This window comes from Lepidochelys kempii, chromosome 1 (genome assembly GCF_965140265.1).
Source record: "Lepidochelys kempii isolate rLepKem1 chromosome 1, rLepKem1.hap2, whole genome shotgun sequence".
Lineage (NCBI taxonomy): Eukaryota > Metazoa > Chordata > Testudines > Cheloniidae > Lepidochelys > Lepidochelys kempii.
Genome location: NC_133256.1, coordinates 251,339,739 through 251,348,075, shown reverse-complemented (window position 1 = coordinate 251,348,075; position 8,337 = coordinate 251,339,739).

Here is an 8,337-nt window from a genome sequence, read left to right as displayed (position 1 = left end):
CTCAAGCCAGTTGTAGCCCTCAACAATTCCCAGGTTCAGCCCTCAAACCCTTAGCCACCCAGGGCAGAGTCATTCATGTGAAAACCCTTGTGCCATGCAACCGTCCCCCAGGATTCCCTCCTTGTGGCACAGTGTGGCCCTGCAGGTGTACTGTACTCTGCTCCCTCTGTCTGCCTCTTGTAAGAAGCTACTCCCAGGCCAGAACACTTGGAACTGAGATTGTCTCTGCGGGTACTTCTACACAGGGATAAAATACCCGTGGCACAGCCGCAGGCAGCCAAGGTCTGCTGATTCAGGTTCATGAGGGCTAAGAGTCCCTGTGTAGACATTTGGGTTTGGGATTGTGAGTTACTTTTGGCAGACTCCCAGAGCACAAGTCTAGTGGGGCTGAGTCTACACTGCAAAGCAATAGAGCTTGAACCCTGGGTCCTGGCTTGACTCAAGCTCTGACCCCCACATACCCCGTAGGGTCCTGCGACCGAGCCTTGGGACAGCATGATTTTTGTGTAAACGGAAGAAAGGTTAGGTTTGAGCCTGAGTTCAAACCCTGGGCTTACACTGCAATGTAGACATACCCAGACTATAGGACCCTGTGAGGTGGGAGCGTCCCAGAGCTCAGGCTGCACCACAATTAAACAGCTCCTTAGCCTGACGACCCTGAGTCAGCTGACATGGCCCAGCCGCGGGTTTCTAACTGCTGTGTAGATGTACCCTAAGCATCTTACAGTACATCAGATTAGTCCTCAGCCCCTCAAGCCAACCCTTGTTCCCCTTGATGTGGGGTTCTCACAGCCCACCTGCTAAAGTCTGTGCTGGTAACTCACATAGGCTTCACCTCCTCTGGTCAAATCTCATAGCCCTCCTCCTAGAGTCTGTACTGGTAACTCAAGCCAGTTGTAGCCCTCAAGCAGTTCCCTCCCCACCTCCCTTTTGGGTTGCTGGAGGCTTCTCTTTTATTGCTAGGCCTGGGACTGATTTAGCCATAAGACCTACCTGTCACACAGCTGCAATGACTTTTCCCACCTGGGAAGGAGAGCTGAAGGAAGCTCATGTAGGGCTGGACCTATTACTCTTAAAGGGGCCAGTCACCCTGTGATTGCTCTGTACATCTGGGAAATTGCTGCCTTCCCACCCCCCATAACTTGACAACAAAGCTCCAAAGGAGTCACATTCTACCAGCGCCTCCCCTGTCAGTGGCTGCCCCATGGGAGGGTTGCCACCTGACCAAGTTTTCCCAGCATTGTCCCCTTTTTTGAGGTAGCTGTCCTGGGCAATCTCTAAGGGCTCTCAGTGCACTCTGCCAGCTATCCAGTTTTATGGGCTCCGGATCATCCTGGATGTCCCAGCTTTTTGTGCCGCTGAGGTGGCAACCCTAGCCCCATGCCCCCTTAAAGAAGAGCTGGCTACAACACAGGGATCTCTTCAGGAAGAGTAGTATCACTTCATTAACAGAACTGCGTAGATACAGAAGAACTGGGTAAAGAATGGGGGAAAAGATAGATTTGTTGAACATCATACTTGATAAATGAATTGGATGGATATATTTGAATTATTCACCCAGCTCTCTAAAAATATGCCATGAATAATATAGTCCACGTGTGACATTCTTTGAATACAACTATTTGATGAAAATTATTCGACCAGCTCATTATAAAGCCTGAGGAGAAAAGGTTTTGGCAGTGATAGGATGAGGTGGTATATATTTACCTCAGCGGTTAATGATTCTTGCTGGAAGCAAACATTCTGAATTGAATTACAAATTTTTTCTTCCCAGTCCATGTGCCTTGCTAGTGAGGAGTGTGAAAACAAATTTGCCAAGATTTCAAAAATGGGTACATAAAGTTGGGCTCTTCGGTCCATATTTAGCCACCTAAATAAGTGACCTGATCTTCAAATGTGCTGAGCACACAGAAACTTCCACTGAAGCCAGATGGAAGCTGCTGTCCTCTCTGGACTTTTTTAGACCACAGCTGAAAGTTGTATGGGGCAGTGGGGAGGGAGTGAGGCCGCAGCAACAGGCCAGAGGTAACAGCTTGGGAGCGGGTTGGCGCCTAAATATGGAAGAAAGAGCCACCTTTGAAAATCTCACCATTCCTTTTGGAGAAACAAGTACTAATAATTTGGAAGCTCTAACATCTGGATCATACGTGTTAATATTCTTTTTAAATAGAGTTTAATATTGCCTTAAGGAAAAGCAACAATTATCATTTACAAAAACATTTAAATCCATGTTATGGACCTGACATCTGCTGACAGAAAAAGCAAGACCACATCTTAGAGGCAATTTTTTTAAAGCTGTAAATGTGCAGCAAGTGGTAGTTTCTGTACAAATTGTCAGAGTGACCAGTATAGGTTTAGATCTAAATGTTATTTGTGGATAAGTTACTAATTTGCGGGTTGTTTTTAACACTCACGAAAGTAAGCAGACTGCTGGCACTTAACATTAAAACAGTTGCAGAGCAGTTTTTAAACTAAGAGATGGGGGAAAGCCGATGGCTGCAGAGACACACATAGATCAGACAGAGACTTCTCTTAGAGGAGAGTCTATTGATAGAGATTCTCTAGGTTTTAGTCAGGAGGAGAGGATGGAAGAGGATAAAGTATGGGCCAGATCAGACGAGAAACATTCACATAAAGAATCTGACACATCAGAAAAGGGCAGACAAATAAACAGTGACAAGTTTTTAAAAGTGCTTGTACACAAATGCTAGAAGTCTAAATAATAAGATGGGTGAACTAGAGTGCCTCATGTTAAAGGAGGATATTGATATAATAGGTATCACAGAAACCTGGTGGAGTGAGGACAATAAATGGGACACAATCATTCTGGGGTACAGAATATATCGGAAGGACAGAACAGGTCGTGCAGGGCGTGGGGGTGGGGGGTGGCACTATATGTGAAAGAAAATGTAGAATCAAATGAAATAAAAATCTTAAATGAATCCACATGTTCCATAGAATCTCTACGGATAGTAATTCCATGCTCTAATAAGAATATAACAGTAGGGATCTATCATCGACCACCTGACCAAGACAGTGATAGTGATGATGAAATGCTAAGGGAGATTAGAGAAGCTATCAAAATAAGGAACTTAATAATAGTGGGGGATTTCAATTATCCCCATATTGACTGGGTACATGTCACCTCAGGATGAAATGCAGAGACAAAATTTCTCAATACTTTAAATGACTGCTTCTTGGAGCAGCTGGTACAGGAACCCACAAGGGGAGAGGCAACTGGTAAGTCTAACGTCAGTACCGGGCAAATTAGCTGAAACAATAGTAAAAAATAAAATTGTCAGACACATAGAAGAACATAAATTGTTGCGCAAAAGTCAACATAGTTTCTGTAAAGGGAGATCATGTCTTACTAATCTAATAGAGTTCTTTGAGGGGGTCAACAAACATGCGGACAAGGGGGATCCAGTGGACATAGCGTACTTAGATTTCCAGAAAGCCTTTGACAAGGTCCCTCACCAAAGGCTTTTATGTAAATTAAATTGTTATGGGATAAGAGGGAAGATCCTTTCATGGATTGAGAACTGGTTAAAAGACAGGGAACAAAGGGTAGGAATAAATGGTAAATTTTCAGAATGGAGAGGGGTAACTAGTGGTATCCCCCAAAGGTCAGTCCTAGGACCAATCCTATTCAACTTATTCATAAATGATCTGGAGAAAGGGGTTAACAGTGAGGTGGCAAAGTTTGCAGACAATATTAAACTGCTCAAGATAGTTAAGACCAAAGGAGACTGTGAAGAACTTCAAAAAGATCTCACAAGACTAAGTGATTGGGCAACAAAATGGCAAATGAAATTTAATGTGGATAAATGTAAAGTAATGCATATTGGAAAAAATAACCCCAACTATACATACAATATGATGGGGGCTAATTTAGCTACAATTAATCAGGAAAGAGATCTTGGAGTCATCGTGGATAGTTCTCTGAAGACGTCCACGCAGTGAGCAGCGGCAGTCAAAAAAGCAAACGGGATGTTAGGAATCATTAAAAAAGGGATAGAGAATAAGACGGAGAATATCTTATTGCCCTTATATAAATCCATGGTACAACCACATCTTGAATACTGCGAACAGATGTGGTCCCCTCACCTCAAAAAAGATATACTGGAATTAGAAAAGGTTCAGAAAAGGGCAACTAAAATGATTAGGGGTTTGGAACAGGTCCCATATGAGGAGAGATTAAAGAGGCTAGGACTTTTCAGCTTGGAAAAGAGGAGACTAAGAGGGGATATGATAGAGGTCTATAAAATCATGAGTGGTGTGGAGAAAGTGAATAAGGAAAGTTATTTACTTGTTCCCATAATATAAGAACTATGGGCCACCAAATGAAATTAATGGGCAGCAGGTTTAAAACCAATAAAAGAAAACCTGCCTGAGGAGGTTGTGAAGGCTAGGACTATAACATAGTTTAAAAGAGAACTGGAAAAATTCATGGAGGTTAAGTCCATTAATGGCTATTTGCCAGGATAGGGTAGGAATGGTGTCCCTAGCTTCTGTTTGTCAGAGGTTGGAAATGGATGACAGGAGAGAGATCACTTATGTTCTAAGGGACAGATGATGCTGGGCAGAGCCAGGAAAAATACAAATGAGAGCTGTGTAAGCTTCCCACCCACAGCTTTGTCACTGTCATCTGAATTCTGACTTTCTATACCCTCTGCTACATCACTCTTGGCCTCCCCCCATCAAATCTGGCACAGCACCTCAGTCCTCTGCGCGGATTTGCAGATACTGCCAATTGTGCAATTACACTCAACTATGCAGGTGGTTTTGTAATGACCATGTTGATAAATATGCACAAAGAACATGAATTGGAGAATACTAAATAACTTTTGGCTATGGAACACAGTGTATGTGGTTGTCATTATTGTTTTGGGTCTTTGTTTGTTTTGCTCGAATTACTTATAGGCCACAAGCTGACTTGAATGAAGCATTTAACTGGAAAAACCTTTAGCTCACCTATGCCACAATTCACAAAGTGCAATAAAAACCATGGCCAAAGAACCATATGGAGTAAGAGTCTCAGAGAGTGAAGGCCAACCTCATCTAAAACCAGGCACAAGTCATCATTCTTCTTTCTGGGTCACACTGTGTGGCACACATCAGTTCTCAGCATGGGTAATGTTGTTCAGCGAGTGCCTTATTTACACTGATGTTTTTAGGCTAAAAGTGTTATGCACAGTTTACTCTTTTAAGCCAACAGCAGGTACAACTTGATTACACTACATGCAGCCTAGTGTAAGTCCTGCTTAAAAGACAAAAATATAGCGCTAAAAGAATATTAAACTAACACTAGATTGTAGTATGTTACACTTTTAGTTGAGTGGGCTTGTCAATGGCTCTGACGGGCCCAATTCAACGCTTAGTAAAAATCGATGGGAGTCCTGTGAGTGACTTTAATGGGAGTGGACCTGGCCCTAACTGAATAGATTTCTATGGTTTTACATGTTGTCCTTTTAAGTTAAGAGGTGCTCTGCCATTTCAGACAGTGCCAACCGGCAATAGTGTTCTACTCAGGCAACAGCTAGCTGCAACTGCCAAACTTTCAACTGCCACGGTGAGCTAGATTGGGAGTGATCAAAAGCCCTTCGTATGGGGCAGCGTGTAGCTCAGATACCCGAGGGTCCTTGCTTATTCCTTGTTTTATAAGATAAGTAGACTGCACCAGCTCTATATCTGGCACTGCCTAATTTCCCTCTTCACCAGCCCAGCTGTGCTGGCTGGTGAACGGGAATGTGGAGCCAATAGTCTGTCCCTTCCCCCCTCTTGTTTGTACACTCCTTGCCCATCTGCGTGAGTGAGACAGTAGCAGCTCTGCCAGCAGCAGCTGCTTCCCACCCCAACTCCAGAAAATGTGAGAGTCCGTACAGGGGGCTAAAAGAGGTCACAGGGCATCCGACAGTTAAGCCCAAGAAAGCAACCTTCTGATTACAGAAGAAAACTGTAGTGTTTTGATCTGAAAGAGGGAGGCATCCCCATCAGCGAATCTCTCTGAATACCAAAATCATGTACAGGTTAGGGTTGTTCTAACAGGTCACACCGGGATGAATAAAGAGAAGTGGAAGAAAATTAAACAATAAAAATTTTAATCTCATTAGATAAAGCCTGCTAATTAAGCACTGAAACTTTACAAAATGCTGAATCTCTACATTTTTATATGAAATACCTTTGAAGAAATTTGGCTTGTATTCATGTAGGAGATCCAAAAATGTTAATGACTGATAAAATAAAGAACTGGACATGAGTGGAATATAAATAGTTTAATTTATTACATTTTCTAGTATATGTCCAATGATTTCATAAAAAAATGTACATTTAATTTTATATGAATTCAAAGGATTTTGTTTTGGCCTTTAACGTAGTCTTATATGATGTCTTCATAAATTATATGCCTCTTTCACCATGCATAGACCCACAAGAAAAATAATATTGGAGAGAAAAAAATCTGGAGAAAGTACTAATGTTTTCACAGTTCAGTTGTCTTATTTAAAATATAAAAATCAGCAGCTTTGAAAATGTACACCAAAAATTATTATTTAGCAGATCAATCAGTAAAGAAGGATTTATAATCTATAGCCCAGTCCTGCAAATGCTTGAGTACACATGGAACTTACTCATATACTTAATGCATTGTCTCCCTGAAGACAGACATTTAAGTAGTTGCCCGTGTGTTTAAATGTTTGAGTTCGAGGGCCTACCTAGTGTGAAACTCTACTCACTGTATTTTCTGGTCTTATACATGTGACATCTAGAGCATTAGGAACACAAATGCTCCTAATGTTAGTGAAAAATAGGCCCCTAATTTTTCATTCCTTACATTTTAAAAACTTGTCGTTATTTGTTTGATATGCACTGGGGGAAAAAAACCTACATTTTTCTGAAAATATCTAACATACTACTCAAAAATCAAAAGATTGAAATAAATGACACAAAGGTTTATGATCAAAGTGGCCTTTTCTGGTCTTAAAAATGTATGTCTTGCTAAGCTATGATTTCTTCACTCAGGAGTGCATCAAAAGGAGTAGCACTTCACGCAAACATTCTATTTGCTGCAATAAACTGGCCAGGGAAAAATACACATTGTTTTATGTGGTATAAAGCATAAAAAAATCCTTCAGTTAAGTATATGAGTTTATAAAAATAATTTACAACACTATTGGAAGCTTCTCAATAGAAAATGGTGATATTCACCCTGTGCAGAAGCCCAATGCACCACTTATATAGTCTGTTTTAAATATATAATTTTCTTAATCAGATATAAACAATGCACATATGGAAATGAGGACAGTTTTAGGTCTTGTCTACACAGGAAAAATTGACAGGGTGTGTTTTTTTTCTTTTTATTTACTCAATTATACAAATATAGCTAACTTGAAAGAGTGCATTCACACTGCTTTGTCTAAAGTGGCTTAAGCAACTTCCTTTGTGAATCACAATGCCCACGTAGCACTGTGTTTTTTGAAATATGCACACAAGCTGTCTGAGCAGGTGTCCCAGGGTAGAGTGTTCTGTTGCTAGGCTCAGTACACTGTGGGTTGTTTATTGTTTTGGACTGTGGGATACCTATGGGAATCTACGGGACTACTGGAACATGGTAGTTGATTCCTTCCACGGTAACCCATAATTTGCTTGTTTTTCACTAGCCAATATGATTTTCAAACTGTTTCAGTTTCAAACAAGTTTTCAAACTGCTGTCAGGCAGCATGGAGGAAGCCCTGCTGAGTACAGCAATCCTGACCATCATTAATACAAACAGGGTGCTCCATATGTGTTAACTGCGTAGGCAGGTGGTGTTGGAAGAGATGAAGGATCACCACAATTGTGACACCACACAGATGCTTCTAGAGCAAGAGGATAAAACAGCAGTTACTTCAGTCCAGCTCCTCATAGCATGCACATGTGCTGGGGGCATTAACAGAGATCTTTGTTTTTGTAATTCTGCCACTGCTCCTTGGTTTTGGTGCCACACTGGCACATGTCCTGGGAATACCCCTTTCACCTGCATTTGCTCTGTTAGCTGCTGATAAATCTTGGCATTCTAGTGACTCCTGAAAAGATGAGACTGAATGTACTTTTCTCCCTGCAAGGCCAGGAATTCCTCAATCTCCTGATGCAACCACATGAGGGTGCAATGGACTCAGGGTCTGTGAACTTGCCCCGAACTGGAGACACACAGATGCGCTTGTGTTTCTGCCAGTATACAAAAGAGATAGGGACGTCCAATCAAGATGCAGTCAGTGCTTAAACTGGTCTGAAAGAGTGTGTGTGGGGGGGTCCACCATAATCTGGGAACAGCAGCTTTGGTAAAACGGTGCTTGAGGT